Source organism: Musa acuminata, chromosome BXJ2-7, assembly GCF_036884655.1.
Source record: "Musa acuminata AAA Group cultivar baxijiao chromosome BXJ2-7, Cavendish_Baxijiao_AAA, whole genome shotgun sequence".
Taxonomy (NCBI): Eukaryota; Viridiplantae; Streptophyta; class Magnoliopsida; order Zingiberales; family Musaceae; genus Musa; species Musa acuminata.
Genome location: NC_088344.1, coordinates 18,014,312 through 18,032,552, shown reverse-complemented (window position 1 = coordinate 18,032,552; position 18,241 = coordinate 18,014,312). Strand labels below are relative to the sequence as shown.

At 36.3% G+C, this 18,241-nt stretch overlaps 1 long non-coding RNA gene across 1 annotated transcript; it reads right to left on the bottom strand.

The window, feature by feature from the left end:
* Window positions 1-2,686: 2,686 nt before the first annotated feature.
* Window positions 2,687-3,485, bottom strand: LOC135616149 (uncharacterized). The gene is made up of 2 exons (XR_010488285.1): window positions 3,303-3,485; window positions 2,687-3,233 (listed from the first exon to the last, which is right to left on the bottom strand). It is a non-coding gene; the product is annotated as an uncharacterized LOC135616149 (long non-coding RNA).
* Between the last annotated feature and the right edge of the window lie 14,756 nt (window positions 3,486-18,241).

Sequence of the window (18,241 nt, the reverse complement as noted above, 5' to 3'; positions counted from 1 at the left end):
TTCGGACCCTGATTGCTGTGGGAGGTGCAACCGCCCAAGCCAAGAGGTAGCACCGCCCAGGCTATGTCTCCTAGCGAGACTAGGCGGTGCAACCGCCCCAGCCAAGAGGTGGCACCGCCCCGGGCTCAGTCTCCGAGCGAGACTGGGCGGTGCAACCTCTTCTATCAAGAGGTAGCACCGCCAGAGCTCAAGTTTCGAGCTCTGCCAAGCGGTGCAACCTCCCTAGTCAAGCGGTGCAACCGCTTGAGCTCGGTCTTCGAGCTCTGGCAGAGAGGTGCAACCGCCCCTGACAGAGGTGGCACCGCCTAGAGGCTCAGTCTTCGAGCTCTACCAGGCGGTGCAACCGCCCCAGTCAGGAGGTGCAACCGCCTGATCCCGGAATTTCGGGAATTGACAGATTTGAGCTCCAAATTTGAACTGGGTTGGGGCCTATAAATACCCCACCCATTCAGCACTGAAAGCACAGAACACACACTCGAAATCTTGATGTCTTTCTGTGGTTCTTAGAGCTCAAAACTGCTAGTTCTCCTCTTTCTGTTCTTCAAAGTTTGAGTTGTAAAGAGAGGAGAGAAAACTTCTGTAAGGGTTGTCTCCTAAGCCTGTCAAAAAGAGTGAATCTGTAAGAGGGTGGTTGGCCTTCGCCTATTGAAGGAAGGCCTATAGTTGACGTCGGTGACCTCGTCGGTGGAGGAAGCCACAAGTGGAGTAGGTCAAGATTGACCGAACCACTCTAAATCTCGGTTTGCATTTCCTTTGAGAATTTTACCTTCACTGCAAACTTCTCAATAGCTTACTGCCCTCTGCAATTTTACGAACGAGTTTCAAGGTTCAGACGTAAATCTGCGTTTAGATATAAATCTGCGTTTAGACGTAAATCTGCTTTTTCGTATGATCATCATATTGCATATTGCGTTTACATTTTGAGCTTTACCATAACTGCACACTGCCTTTATACTCCTGCTTAAACCACATCTTATCTAATCAAGTGATTTACGAATCAGCATTTAGACGTAAATCAATTTCTTCGTACGAACGCCGGATTTCAGTTTGCGTCGATATTCTGGTTTTCATCATAACTGCAAACTGCCTGCATAGTTTGACTTTAACCTTGCTTAGTATCAACTTTCATACAGAAGTTGTTTTTATCGTTCGAACGCAGCTTTCAATTTTAATCGCAGAAAGTTTTCCGCTACACTAATTCACCCCCCCCCTCTTAGTGCTCTCAATCCTAACAAGATGAACTTTTTGTATATGACATCGGAATGTGGTAAGGGCTTATGGTGACAAATATATAGAGATATTGTAATTTTGATGAAAAAAGATATAATTTTTATTAATAATTTATTAAAAAAACCATACTATTGACTTTTTACGTGATTGTGTCCCTTACAATCGTTGTTAACGAGGGGCTCCTATCTTTTCTCATTTAGATAAAGGTGAGGTCAAATGATTTTATTTATTTTTTGAACTGGCCTAGTTTGATTATTTTTCGCTGTACTAATGTAGTCTATAGTTGTGTTTCTCAAAGTTATCCGTCCTCGTCCGTCTTCTCCTCTTCATTTTCTTCCTTTATCTTTTTTTCTTTTTCCTTTTCTCCACCTCCTTCAACTCTACCTCTGCCTCCTTTGCCAACATCTCCACCTCTTAAAAGATTTTAGAATAATTAATTATCAAAATTTAAAATTTTTAACAAAAAAATATATTTTAGTTTATTTTTAAGTATAAAGTGTTAACATCAACGAGACTATTTCAGACTTATACTATTCTACTAGGACATCATTCTGACATCATTAGTAATTTTTTATTTTTATAAATTTTATAATAATTTATTATTTAATTTTATTTTTTTTAATATAGATTATGTGAACAAGAGTATTTTTTTATTCATTTTCTTAGTATAGTTGGGTCAATTTCAACCAAACCATTTAGGATATCATTCTAATATCATTAGTATTATTTTTATTTTAAAAAATTTAAAATAATTAATTATCAAAATTTAGATTTTTTTTTTATAGAACTTGTGAACGAATACATTTTAATTCATTTTCAAGAGCAATAGAGTCAACTATAACCAAACAACGTCAAAGTTTTATCACTCTACTAGAACATGATTTTAACATCATTAGTTATTTTTTATACTTTTATAAAATTTTAAGATAATTAATTATCAAATTTTAAATTTTTTATCTGTGTTCTGTGAAGGATCATATTTTAGTTCATTTTTTAGTATAGTAAGGTCATCATCAATAAAACTATCTCAAAATTGTAATAGATATCTATTAGGACATCATTTTAATATCATCAGTAATATTTTTATTTAAAAAAATATGATAATTAATTATCAAAATTTAGATTTTTTTAGATACGTTATGTGAACGAGTGGCCTTAAATTCATTTTCGAATGTGACTAGGCCAACTTCGATCAAACAATTTAAAATTTTTAATAATCTATTAGATCATCATTCTAATGTTATTATGGGAGACAAGGGCAGAGGAGAGATGGAGGAGGAGAGTTGAGGAATTTGATCTGAATTGATTCAATAAAATTTTATAAAACTGATATTCATGCAAAAAAAAAAAAAACGATTATGAGAGACACTATTGGATAAAAAACGATTATGAGGATAAATTATCCATTGTTTATCATACTCCCATGATCTCCTCTCGTTCGTTTGTGAGATTGGTATCAGAGCTATCAATATCAACGTCATCACTAAGTAGAAGCTGGCTGGAGGATACTTTTAGCCGGTCTTTTAACGAGACCTTCACCTGTGACAAGTTCTTCTCTTCCCATTTGAAGCTTCACAGGCTTCGTTGCGTAGGAAGAAGAAAGGAGACTGGAGAACTAAATAGGAGATAAGGCAAACCGAAGACAAAGAAATGTACGAGAAAGAGCACAAGCAAGAAATGCAAGTGATCGATGTGCGGTTCTCCGGAGGAGTCATCGTCCTCCACCCTACACCAGATCAGATCAGGAGAGATAAGTGCCACAAACACCGGCGCCTCCGATGCAACAGCCGCACCTGCAACCTGCCTCACCGGGAAGCACCAGCCTGCTGTCCCTGGACCGCTGCCTCGGCTGGCTCGGACCGCCCACAGAAGAAAAGATGGCGATAGAAATGACGGAGAGCCACATTATGACCGCGCAGAACACAAGATCAGCTTCTCCGTTGTGGAGCTCGAACACCATAGCCATGGCCTCGGTGCTGCTGCTGCTGCTTCCTCCTTCCTTCCTGTGCGCAGACTTCGTTAGACCGCAGCTATAGCGCAGGCTTCATATCTAGCTGTGTTGTTACACCTACCTACTCTCATCATCCATGGGGGGCTGTAAACAAGGAAGATGAAGCCTTCTTCTCTCGTCCTTTTGTGTTGCATGGGAACCAGAGAGATGACTAAACTACAGCGGTTAATCAAGAGAGGTGATTAGATTTAATGGGCATCCATCCATCTGCCAAACCTAACATGTACCTCTCTCTTTAATGAAGATGTATACATTCCCTTGCAGTAGCTACAGCATCGCTTTCATGGTCTTAATGAACCAAAATGTACCATCTTGTACGGGTGACTCAATTATGAGATCTAATTGCTGTGTGCACCTCTCATTAGCTATGAGTAGTAATCTATATAATGCATTACAAAATCATGAGAAGAAAAAGAGATAAGAGAGTATGAGAGATTAGTTAGTTTCAAAGGTTGAGAGATTATAAGTGACAATGTTGAATGAAAGCTTTTAGTTATCAGCGTTTCTTTAGGAATAGTCATATTTCATAATGGATGCAGAAGATGTTGTTATGAAGGCTTGTAGTGATAGGTTGAGCTAACAGCAGAAATGGAGGACGATGGTCGGTGGAAAGACAACATGGTGCTTTAAATAGCGGACATAGTTTGTTGAAGCTCCCACCACTATATCATTGATCTCATTTAAAGACGGCTGGGCCACCAATCATGCATGCACTCACGCAGCAGCGGATTCTACTCCCATGTCTTCTGAGAAGCAACATAGCGTGCCCAAACGTTAGTGGCGATGCCAGCGCGGTGGGGTGAGGTGCGGTGGGAGTGCTTCCCGTCCTCGTTTTCATCTCATCCCTGTCCTTAGTCCACATCTCATTTCCTATCACAAAATCTCATCTCTATCTGGGAGAAAAACCCATGAGTTAGAGTAATTTACAGTTTTTACGGTTTCACTCACGGGCTTAGGAGACAACCCTTATAGAATTTTCTTTCCTCTCTTGACAGATCAAAACTTGGAAGAAAAAAGGAAGGAGAACTTTTAACTCATACAACACTTTTGAGCTCTAAAAATCACAGAATAATATCAGGATTTTGATGGTTTTTGGTTGCCCTTTCATTGCTAAAAGGGTGGGGTATTTATAGGCCCCAACCCAGTTTGAATTTCGAGCTCAAAACTATCAATTTTCAGAATTTCGGGGTCTGGCGGTTGCATCGCCTGACAGAGCTCGAAGACTGAGCCTCTAGGTGGTGCCACTACTTGTCAGGGGCGGTTGCACCGCTTGGCAGAGCTCGGAGACTGAGCCCTGGTGGTGCCACCGCTTGACTAGGGCGGTTGCACCGCCCCGCCAGAGCTCGGAGACCGAGCTCAGGCGGTTGCACCTCTGTCAAAGGCGGTTGCACCGCCTAGCCAGAGCTCGGAGACTGAGCCCTGGGCGGTGCCACCTCTGGCCAAGTAATCTGGGTCCGAATGGGCTGATCCATTTGGCCCAATTTGGGTTTGTCAAGGGCCCAATTGCCCCAAGATTAAGTTAATGGGATCACCTCCCATTTCTAACTTAATCATCGTGCTAACTACGAATCTCTTAAGACATTTACTGCAACTTGTTCCGGCGAGCTTCCGTCGATCATCCGATGAACCCTCAGTGATGCTCCTGCGGACTTCCGGCAAACTCCTGGACTTGCGACGATCCACTTGGTGAGTTCCGACGAGCTTCTTTTGGCAAGCTCCTGGACTTCTCGGATTTGTTCCCGCAGAACCTTCGATGACCGTCTGGACTTCCGTTGAGCTCTCGAACTCCCAACGTGATCATAGTCTTTGACTCCGGCTCAACACCTGCTGCATGTCTTTCTTTCATCGTAGTTAATCCTGTTTACTTAAAATAAAACTTTGATCGAGACAATTAATCCTAAGGAATTAACTAAGTTGTCCGGCATGTCATTAGTCCCTCGACGCTTCGTCCGATTCTTCGGCGCATCGTCCTCTCCTACGGCCTATTGCCCAATCGGCCAGTTGACTCCACAACTCTAATATCCTTAGCGCAATACCCGCTCTTCTTGGCCCGATGCCCAAGTCCACGGCCCGAAGCCTTCTGTCGATACGTCGACCGATCCATCGGCTCGACGTCCAATCTTCAGATATGTTCCTCCGGCATAACATGATTTTTCCTACTTTAATTGTCTCATCCTGATCGAAGCATCCTGCGTCCCTCAAAATGCAGATTAAAACATAAACACAATTATCATTTGGTTTAATCATCAAAATACGAGATTCAACAATCTCCCCCTTTTTGATGATGATAACCAATTGATGACGGAGTTAAACTTAACTCTCAGAGTTTAAACAAACTCCCCCTATCAATATGCCATATTGATAGAACCTTGAATTCAAACTGAATTCAAGTCATTGCAATATTCATCATGAATACTTGCAACACGTCATCATGAACTTATGCATAACATCATACTTCTCCCCCTTTGTTATCAACAAAAAGGAGAAGTACCACAATCAAGTGTCTGTTATATAGGTTCAACTCATTGCATGAAAAACATAGTATCATCATGCAATTTTGCTATCATCATAGATATGCAAGGTAGTAAGATAGCAAGTTCCACAACATCAAGCTAGTAAATTTTATAATATTTTAGAACATGCAAGCTAGTAGTTTTGAGATGTTCAAGAATACAACTCTTATTTTTTGAAATATGCAAATTTGTCAAGTTTTGCTAGATGTGCAAGTTAGCATTTTTGCCTCTTGAGATAGGCAAGATAGCACATTTGCTTCTTTTGAGATAGCAACTTTTTGCTTCTCTTTAGAATTGTGCACGCTAGTTATCTCCCCCTTAGTCATTGTAAAAAAGAAGGGAAGACCCTTTCTAAAGAAGGGAAGACCCTTTATGTCAATTTCTAAATCATGACAAAGGTGAGTAATCATTCTTATTTCAAAATTCCATAATTGAGATAAACCTTGAATTCAAATCATGATTCATATCATATGCAATACATCACATAAAAAGCATAAGTATTGCATGCATCATTTTAGCAACAAATTGTAGCATTTCATCATAGGGCAAGATATCATCAAGTAAAATTACGATGCAAGTTCTTGATATCTTAACATGATGCAAACATGGCATATGACAATCATAGCATTTTGATTATCAATTTATCATATATTTCGATACAAACTTCTTTTGATATCTTAACATAATTCAAATTCAAATATGGCACTTATAGCATTAATTCATATATTTCTCATTCAAATAAATATGACACTCATAGTATCAATTCATATATTTCTCCCCCTTTGTTATTAACAAAAGGAGAAGTAGCTCTAGCTATTTTAAAAGATATGCAAGTTTTTGTAACATGAAGCTAGATTTTCATCACAACATATAAGCACAAAAGCATAGCAAGATTCTTAAGTTCAATCATGACAATTCAACACTTGCTTCTTGTGCAAGATTACACTTTGCTTTTCTTTGCATGTTCTAACTAGCCAGCATTTGCCTTGAGCTAGCAATCTTTCTCCCCCTATGTCATTACCAAAAAGAAGGGAGAAATCAATGGCCAAAAAAATTTTAATCATTATACAGGCCATATTACAAAATCATGTCATAATATCAAGAAAATTCAAGGACATGATTCATTCGACAAATCCTTTTAATAGAGCAAAAGAATTATACAACCAAGGATCATGATTTAAATATATCAATATCATAGATCAAGTCATGATTCGTGATTCATCATAAAGCAAATTAATTTTTTGTGATCATATAAGGCATTTAAAGAATTTTTGAAACATAGGAGAATGATTAATTTAAGCATGCAATGTTTCAATCAAATTCAAGTCATGAATATCAAAAGATATTATTTGTGATTCTAATTTTGCAAGATCAAGATTATGATTTAGATAAAACTCATTCAAATCAAATCGTTAACTTGAAACTCGTAATTAAGTCATCAAAATCAATTTCGAGATTCACAAAATATCATGAAATTATTAATCTCGATCAGATGGGAAAAACATTTTTTAAGTGATTCTTTTTCATCTAAGCATGCCTTAGTCTTTATATGCCAAATCAAGATAAACATGAAAGTTCAAGACATAAAGGCAGAATCTTATAAAACAACTCATCAAGCAAGATTTTAAACATCCATTTTCAAGCCATATAAAGATTAAGTCAAGGATTCAATTATCTCATGTCATGAATTCCAATAGGCATCTCAAAATATCAACATCACATTAAAAAGATATTTTAAAAGATATATCAATAAGTGATTCATTTGTATCATTTCATTCATTCGGAAGATTCTCCTCTTTGGTAAATAAATGTAGGAGAACAAAATGAATTAAGAAGATGTAACATGATTGAAGCATTGAACATGATTCATATTTAAAATGTGTCTCATGTCATAAATATGAATCAAGCATTTGTAAAATCTGAAATCATCATCAAAGTCACATTCAATAAATTCATACATGACAAGCATAGATTTATTGAAAAGACGATAAGATAGAGGATCACATTTCGTTTTTATAAATTTATATTCATGTGATTTACTTCTTATAAGCATGCCTTTACCTTTAATAAAACAAGTGTCAACATTTAAGATGGAAAGGTAAAAAAAAACAAATCATCAAGCATGATTCCTCTAGAAAATTCTCCTTTTTAAAAATTCAAAGAGAGAATCATGATGAACATTCTTGGTTTACATAAAGTTTCAAAACATATGATTTTGTTTCATTTATGCCAAATAAAAACATATATCATATTTAAAACTGAAAGAGTAAGATTTATTACAACAAAGATCAATAAGGTACTTTCATTATGGTAAAAATCAATAATCCATAAATCGCAAGATTCATCATGCATAATTTTGAAATTTATTAAGCATGATCAATATGCATGACACTAAAACATGGTTACAAAATGTTTAATATTTTTATTACACAATTTCATCATTATGCATCATTATATATAACTTTATAATGTCATGCATAAAATCGTCAAATCATAGTATTAAAACTTTAATATTTTCATTACAACTTTATGCATCATTAAGTATACAATTGTCAAGCATGACACTTCACTATTTCATATAAACATTCCTATTTCATTTATGTCAAATCAAAACATACATCATTTTTTAAAGCCACTTTGATGTCAAATCAAAAAATACATCATTAAGCATGATCATTATGGAAATCATAAATAAACTATAAATTACCCAAAACTCATCATCATCATGCATAGCTTCAAAAAATAAATCTATTAGGCATGATATCATATTTCATAAAGTATTTTTAATCATTTTGTTTATCATAAACATACAATTTTCATGATTATCTTCAAAATTACTAGAATGATAAGCATGATTTCTATTTTTTTTTCATGTAATTTTTAAGAAAATTAATCCTAAACTAAATTAAAAATAACTCATGAAAAGTATTATGTAATTTTAAAATAATTCAAGAGAGTTGAGTTACTTACCTTGTAGTCGAAGCTCGTCAAAGCCCAATTCGTCGTTTCAACTTTAGAAGTTTTTGATTCATCCTTGGTTGCCTTCCTCTTCTTTGGCCTCTTCCTCCGTTCAAGTTCATTGTTTATTTTAGATTTTTGTTTAATAAACTTATTAAGATTTAGTGTTCGAAGTTCAAGTTCATCATTGTCCTCATCACTTGAGTCATCGCTCAAGTGGTATTTATTTGTCTGGAGTTCCAAATCCTTCCTGTTCTTTGGAAGGTGATTTTGTTCATCATGTTCATCATGTGCATTGTGCACCAATTTATATGTCATCAACGAACCAATTAGTTCTTAAGTGGTAAGTTGTTTAGGTTTTTAGCTTCTTGTATTGCAGTTACTTTTGAATCCCACTTTTTAGAAAGAGAACGCAAAATCTTGTTTACGAGTTCAAAATCCGAAAAACATTTACCAAGAGCTTTTAAACCATTGACGACATCCATAAAACGGGTGTACATATCACCAATGGTTTCGCTTGGCTTCATTTGAAAAAGCTCGAAATCATGCATCAAAAAGTTGATTTTCGAATCTTTAACTCTAGAAGTGCCTTCGTGTGTGATTTCAAGAGTGTGCCATGTGTCAAAAGCCATTTCGCACAAAGAAACCCGATTGAACTCATTTTTATCCAAAGCGTAAAATAAGGCATTCATAGCCTTTGCGTTTAAAGAAAAATACTTCTTCTCCAAATCCGACCATTCGTTCTTCGGTTTAGAGGGAAGTTGAAAACCGTTTTCAATAATATTCCATAAATCCAAATTCATAGAAATCAAGAAAACTCTCATTCGAGTTTTCCAATAAGTGTAGTCCAATCCGTTAAACAACGGTGGACGAACAACCGAAAAACCCTCTTGAAAGCCATGAAGAGCCATTTCTCTCAGGTGTAAATCCAAAATGAGAAATATCGGGCTCTGATACCAATTGTTAGGATCAAGAGCACTAAGAGGGGGAGGGGTGAATTAGTGCAGCGGAAAACTTTCGACGATTAAAACTGCGTTCGTACGATAAGAGCGATTTCGGTAGAAAAGTCGATTCGTAAGTCGATTGAGAGAGAAAGAGTTCTCTCGGAGAATCCGATTAGAGCGAGACTCGAGTAGAAACTGTATGGGTCTGACAGCACCATGCCCAATATACAATCTATAGGGACTGAGGACAGACATGTTCAATGGATTGGATTCCCCTATATAGTCTGGGGACTACGGCGTAGTGGCCTAGTACGTCTATAGTCGATGAGTCATAATATTATATCTAATTACTTATGTGATCCTTATTTTAACTTTATATATATATTTAATTAATTAAGAATGCTATGGCTGATTCTTAATTAATTAAGATTATATGAGTCACTAGACATTTTGGATATATAAAATTGAATCATACACATGAATTAATATAACCAAATATTCATACATAATATGAGCATTTTACCAACTAAGAATATTGAAAATGATATAACCTCATGATTTTCAATATGAAATATATCAAAAAGTTTCAAAAAGAAACTAAAATCAAGCCATATTCATGGTATAAAAAATGAAAACTCTTTCGTATCAAGACAAAAATTAATGGCTCTGATACCAACTGTTAGAAAATTTGGTACTAAAATGTGTTTCTAAACCATTATAATAAAAATATAAGAAAACTTATGCGAAAAAAAAAATTACGTACCTCCAACTATTATTGTCAGGTTTCTCTTTGTATTTTGGCACTTTTTAGCTCATAACTCTCGTTTTACATAGTATAGAAAATTCTTTAGACTTGAGAGAGATGATGAGCCTAGGGACCAAAACCCTTATTTATATAGACGTTCTCCCATCAAGAATATTTATTATTATCAATTTTATAACGTTCAAGAATTAATTCAATTTTATAACATTTGAACCATAATAAAAAAATTTAATGATAATAAATAAAATATTTAATAATAACGATTACATTTATAATGAATGAAAAACTAAAATATTTAAATCATAATAAATAAAGAAATTAATGAATAACTTAATGAGAATGGTTACAGTATCAGTACTCCATAAAAGATTTCTCTTATTCAAGTCAGTAGAAACTCATTGGAGAATTATAAAAATATATTTTTCTCGGTTCAAAGAGGATCCACCTATAAAGTCTATTATGATATGTTAGGTAACCATGGCAATCATTATTAAGCCATGAACGTAATGTGCCAAACCTCGTTACTCTTATGATGCAGCAGTTTATGTCGATATCAGGTTCACTATCACCTAGCATGCAAAACTGAGTGGATGTTCATGTTGGTAGAACAGTCACTTGGCTATCCCATAAGATTTCCTGCGCCTCAAAACCCCTTCTCACAATCTTTAGTTCTTTCGTATACCACATGATCGATTTCCGATCGACAGTGTAGGTCTGAGCCAGTGAATCTGATTTATGATTAACATTAACGTGGATTTTACAGCACGCCGCCGGCGCATGTACCCACAGTCGGTCCTATATACTAGAGAGAGAGAGAGAGAGTGGTGCAAGTTCAGCTTGCTATTTATTACACACCAGACAAAGACTTACTCGTTTGTTCCTACTTCCAGGTAGGAGCGATCGGTACTTCGAGATGCAGAAACTAGAGTAATTAAGGTTCTGTAGAGCTGTAGATTTCTAAATGTCTCGGTATCATTTCATGTGTTCCTTTGCAACAACAAAAGATTGTGGTAAGGGTCACAACGGCAGAGTCAAAGGAGCGAAACACTCACTTCAAGCAGCTATAGAATTAGACGGTAAAACATAGTTCATAACAACATTACATCTCCTCTACTCCTTGTTGAATCAGCTAAAGAAGAAGCTGTTGTTATAAATCCCAGATTTTTGCCTTGTTTATCTACTCATAGCTTGTCCTCTTCTTTGTTCATCTGACTTTTACTCCGGCAGCAAACCTGCACTAGATGGCTTGCGATTCTGTTCTTTGTCCCGATGGAAGTGACTTCCAGTCTCATCACTTGCTTGGCTTTGTGGTAGGTGTTTTATCTGTCGGCTTGGAGCGCCAACAGATTGTGGTGGTTGACGAAGGCGTAGCGTGATGCCGATGAAAGTGTCTCCAACCTAATGCATGCTGATGATATTCTTATAAGTTTCTGTACCAAAGATAAGTATTGTCAAGTATCCTAATACCTGGATACTTGCTTTAGAACCTTAGGGATGGAGGAGTAATAAAAAAATAGCATACTAGAATACTATTATAGTATTAAAAACAGGAGAATTGATAAGAACATTTACAAGATATTTCCAAATACACACACTTTCTATATCCCTTGCTTCATGAACTATGATCCTATTTATAACACGTAGTGGTAACCATATCCTATAACTACTAGATCAGGTAGTTATTGAGATCATCCTGTAACTACTAGATCATGATAACTATCTAGATAACTATGAATCAAATCTCAACACTCCCCCTTGATTCATAGTTGCATACACCGATTTTACGACATGAAATAAATATGCTTTTAAACTGGAAGCAACTTGGTGAGAATATCTGTAACATGCTCATCTGTTCCACAATACTTCATTGCTATGGCTCCACTTATTACAAGATCTCAAATGAAATGATAGCATATTTCTATATGCTTCGTTCTTCCATGAAACGTTGGATTCTTCGTCATTACAATTATGGCTTTATTGTCACAAAATATTTCTATTGCTTCTTTTTGTTCTTGATGAAGATCTTCAAGAAGTCTTCTAAGTCATATTGCTTGACAAGCTGCTAATGTTGTGGCTACATATTCTACTTCCGATGTCGATAACGCAATTGTTGCTTGCTTTTTAGAACTCCAAGATATAGTTCCCGATCCGAGGTTAAAAATATTGCCTAAAGTATTCTTTTGATCATCTAAAGATCCTGCCCAATCACTATCAGTGAAACCAGATAATTTACAATTAAAATTATGAGAATACCAAATACCATAATCTGTAGTTCCAGTAATATAATACAAAATTCTTTTAACAGCTCTGAGATGATGTTTGCTTGGGCTATGCATAAACCTAGATACTACACCAACAAAGAATGCAATATATGGTCGAGTATGAGTTCGATAAATCAAACCTTCAACCAAACTTCTGTAGTATCTTGCGTTTGTCAGACTTATACCATCTTCAAGTTTCAATTTCTCATTTACATTCATGGGTGTTGCTGTAGTTTTGCAATTAATCACGTTAGATTTTTTGAGTAGATCCATTGCATACTTTCTTTCTGAAATAAAAATTCCATCTGATCCTTGCTTCACTTCCAACCCAAGAAAATAGTGCAGTAGGCCTAGATCTGACATTTCAAAACTATTCATCATGCATTTTTTAAATTCTGCTACAAAAGAGTTTGAGGAACCCATATATATAATATCATCAACATAGAGGCAAACCATTAGAATATTATGTTCACCTTCCTTCTTTAGATAAAGAGTAGGTTAATTATTGCTCCTCTTAAATCCATTTTAAAGAAAATAATAATCAATTTTACTATACCATGCCCTTGGAGCTTGTTTAAGTCCATAAAGAACTTTTCTTAGCTTATACACCTTTTCTTCATGTCCTTTAATCAAAAAACCTTCAGGTTGAGCAACAAAAACCTCTTCGTGTAAATCTTTATTTAAAAATATAGATTTCACATCAAATTAATAAACAGGCAAACTCAAGTGAGCAACTAAAGCCAAGAAAGTTCTTACGGTTTTGAATCTAGCAACTGGAGAAAAAGTATCATCAAAATCAATACCTTGTTGCTATAAATATCCTTTTACTACAAGTCGTGCCTTATGTGTCACACCCCCCCCCCCCGAATTTATCACATTCAGGAGGTGTGACCCTATCTAAAATCAATAATATGATAATTCATCATCAATTCAATCCAGGATCCAATCTAACAATTTGAGGATACTAAGAATAATTCAAAATCGATATTCACAATTCATAAACCTATACGTTACATAAATCATAATCCGCTTCACTCAGAGATTCACAAAATCTAAAGGCAACTCAACTAAACATCAACCACAACACAAATCTATAATCGTAGAAATATATACAATCACAAAAAGATAATTATTTACCATGAGTTCTTATCCTTATACAACTTAAACGTATCATTCCATTGCTTCACAACCAAAGTCACCATAAAACTTGTAGATTTTCTACTAAGGGCATCTGCTACAACATTAGCTTTACCCGGGTGATAACGAATGGTACAATCATAACCCTTTAGAAGTTCTATCCATCTCCGCTGCCTCATGTTTAACTCTTTTTTTAAGTAAAAATATACTTTAAACTCTTGTGATCAGTAAAGATTTAAAATGTTCCCCCATACAAGTGATGCCTCTAAATCTTTAGAGCAAAAATAATTGCTGCCAATTCCAAATCATGAGTTGGATAATTTAGTTCATAACTCTCTAGTTGTCTAGAAGCATAAGCAATCACTTTCCCTTCTTGCATCAAAACACATCCAAGGTCCTTTCTCGAGGCATCAGTGTAAACCATAAATCCCTCATCACCACTTGGAATAATGAGAATAGGGGCACTAGTCAATCTCCTTTTTTTTTTTTGGTAAACTTGTCCTTGCTATTCTTGTCCTTGATCTCTAGAAATTCTTTTGATCATCAGAACAATTTCGTACATCAAATATCTTCTCCAATCACATCAACTTTTTTTTTTGCTACCAATGTATTAGGTTCACCACGCTTCTACTACGCCATTCTGATTTAATATCCTCGATCAACCATTTTATCGCACTTAATTAATCAAAAGTAGATGAAGTAGGAGGACTAAATGTCCTCGTCATCCTAGATTCCTAAAATACATCAAAGAAAATTTCCACCAATCACTATAGTTCACTAGACCTCAATATATTTTGTACGTCAACATATCAAATATTTCAGTGATCCTCAAATCATGCTCTGATACCACTCTGTCACGCCCTCCCCCAAATTTATCACATTCAGGAGGTGTGACCCTGTCTAAAATCAATAATATGATAATTCATTATCAATTCAATCTAGGATCCAATCTAACAATTTGAGGATACTAAGAATCATTCAAAATCGATATTCACAATTCATAAACCTGTACGTTACATAAATCATAATCCACTTCACTCAGAGATTCACAAAATCTAAAGGCAACTCAACTAAACATCAACCACAATACTGTTAGGATCAAGAGCACTAAGAGGGGGGGGTGAATTAGTGCAGCGAAAAACCTTCTACGATAAAAATCGCGTTCGTTCGATAAAAGTGATTTCGGTAGGAAAGCCGATTCGTAAATCACTTTAACTTTTGATTAAGCGAGATGCAGCAAAGATATAAGTGCAGTTTGCAGTTATGGTTCAAATCAGATAGTAGGCGCAAATTGAAATATGATATTCGTACGAAAAAAACTGATTTACGTCTAAATGCTGATTCGTAAATCACTTGATTAAGCGAGATGCAATTAAAGTAAGGATATAAAGGCAGTTTGCAATTATGATAGAAATCAAAACGTAAACGCAAACTGAAATATGATGATCGTACGATAAAACTGATTTACATCTAAATGCCGATTCGGAAAGTGCAAAGCTTGAAACCCGATCGTATATGCGCAAAAAGCAGTAAGATTTTGAGGAGATTTGCAGTAAGGATAAGATGCTCAAAGTAAATGCAAACTAAGATTTAGAGTGGTTCGGTCAATCTTGACCTACTCTACTTTTGGCTTCCTCCACCGACGAGGTCACCGACGTCAACTAGAGGCCTTCCTTCAATAGGCGAAGGCCAACCACCCTTTTACAGTTTCACTCCTTTTGACGGGCTTAGGAGACAACCCTTACAGAATTTTCTCTCCTCTCTTTAAAGATCAGAACTTGGAAGAAAAGAGGGAGAAGAACTTTTGGCCTTTACAACAATTTTAAGCTCTAAGAATCATAGAATAAGATCAGGATTTCAGTGTTTGTGTATCTCCTTTCAGTGCTGAATGGGTGGGGTATTTATAGGCCCCAACCCAGTTTGAATTTGGAGCTCAAAACTGTCAATTCCCGGAATTCTGGGATCTGGCGGTTGCACCGCCTGACTGGAGCGGTTGCACCGCCTAGCAGAGCTCAAAGACTGAGCCTCTAGGCGGTGCCACCTCCTGTCAGGGGCGGTTGCACCTCCTGCCAGAGCTCGAAGACCGAGCTCAGGCGGTGCCACCTCTTGACTGAGGCGGTTGCACCGCTCAGCCAGAGCTCGGAGACCGAGCCCAAGCGGTGCCACCTCTGTCAGGGGCGGTTGCACCTCCTACCAGAGCTCGAAGACTGAGCTCAAGTGGTGCCACTGCCTGACTGAGGCGGTTGAACCGCCTGGCAGAAATCAGGGTCCGAATGGGTTGATCCATTCGGCCCAATTTGGGTTTTTTCAGGGGCCCAATTGCCCCAAGATTAAGTTAATGGGATCACCTCCCATTTCCAACTTAATCATTGTGCTAACTATGATTTTTCCTAAGATATTTACTGCAACTTGCTCCGGTGTGTCAATCGCTTCTTCCGGCGAACTTCCGTCGATCATCCGATGAACCCTCGGTGATGCTCCTGCGGACTTCCGGCAAACTCCTGGACTTGCGATGATCCACTTGGTGAGTTCCAATGAGCTTCTTTGGCAAGCTCATGGACTTCTCAGATTTGTTCTCGTAGAACCTCCGACGACTGTCCGAACTTCCGTCGAACTCTCGAACTCCCAACGTGATCATTGTCTTGACTCCGACGCAACTCCTATTGCATATCTTATTTTCATCGTAGTTAATCCTGCACACTTATCTCAATATATAGATTAGATAACAAATGACAATTGACTTCATCATCAAAATCCGAGATTCAACAATCTCCCCTTTTTTTATAATGACAATCAATTGATAATGGAGTTAACCTTAACTCTCCCTATCTATATGTCATACTTGAGATAAGTCATTCTTGAATTCAAAACCTTTGAATTCAAGAGACATATTGATAAGTTAAAATCATTTAAACTTATCAATACTCCCATCATGATTCCCATCATGATGTTTCTCTATGAAGATGATGTCAAGGCTTGACATTCATTTTCAAATTTTACATAACAGGTTTGAATGATGGTAATAGTAGCAATTTATCATATTGTAAGATATCAACATGTAAAACCGTGAAGTATGATTTTGATATCATTACATGATGCACACATTTCAAATGTTTTAGCAATTATTGCATTTCATCACATAGTAAGATATCAATACGTAAAATTACGATGCGAGTTTTTTGTTTGATATCTTGACCTGATACAAACAAGGCATAATGCAAATTATAGCAATCATAATATCTCTTGGTGATGCAAGCATGACATTAATACTCATATATTTCTCCCCCTTTGTCATCAACAAAAAGCATGGTAATTGTGATACCAGGAGAACAATATAAGTAAATTTTAAGCATAAGTGTGATAGTCGTTCATGCCTTTACTAGGTTCAAGTTATTTTCTAATAGTAAGTGATAGGAAATCAATTGTACAAGCATGATATGTATATCACTTTGAATACTTCTTCCTTTTTATTTGTTATAATCTTTTTGCATGAAGGAGGAAGGTCATTTGTGATACCAGCTATTTGTGAGTTTACTTTGAGTGAAGTTAAAACTGTTGAGAGATTAAATCATGCTTCAGGTATCAAGATATGTATGTGAAGCAAATCTTTGCAAGTAAAAACATTATCATCCATATTTCAAGATGGAATTCATAAGTAGGAATCATTTCATCAAATCCATTTCAGAAAAATACTTTTCATATAAGTATATGAGAAAATCCGATTTTTAGGATACCCATTGTTAAGCGAATCTAAACATGAAATGAACACTTTCATGCATTCGGACAAGACTATGCTACAGATTTTCAAATACAATCATGAAGACAAAACATGCTTATTGTTATGGAAATTTTTATATTCAACACATAATTTCCAACATGTTATTTTGGAATATAATGGCAATCAAGTGATTTGATCATTCAATTAAGTCCGAAAAATAATTTTAACTAGTTTATGTATTCGGACACATCAACATTCCTAATTCTCTTCTTATGAAATCAAATTTTTCTTCACTTAGAGGTTTTGTAAAAATATCAGCTAGTTGATGTTTAGTATAACATTGTTGAATCTCGGATTTTGATGATCAAGTCAATTATCATTTGTTATCTAATCTATATTTTGAGATAAGTGTGCAGGATTAACTACGATGAAAATAAGACATGCAGCAGGAGTTGCGCCGGAGTCAAGACAATGATCACGTTGGGAGTTCGAGAGTTTGACGGAAGTTCGGACAGTCGTCGGAGGTTCTGCGGGAACAAATCCGAGAAGTCCATAAGCTTGCCAAAGAAGCTCGTCAGAACTCGCCAAGTGAATCGTCGCAAGTCCAGGAGTTTGCCGGAAGTCCGCAGGAGCATCACCAAGGGATCATCGGATGATCGACGGAAGTTCGCCGGAAGCTCGCCGAAAGAAGCGATTGACGCATCGG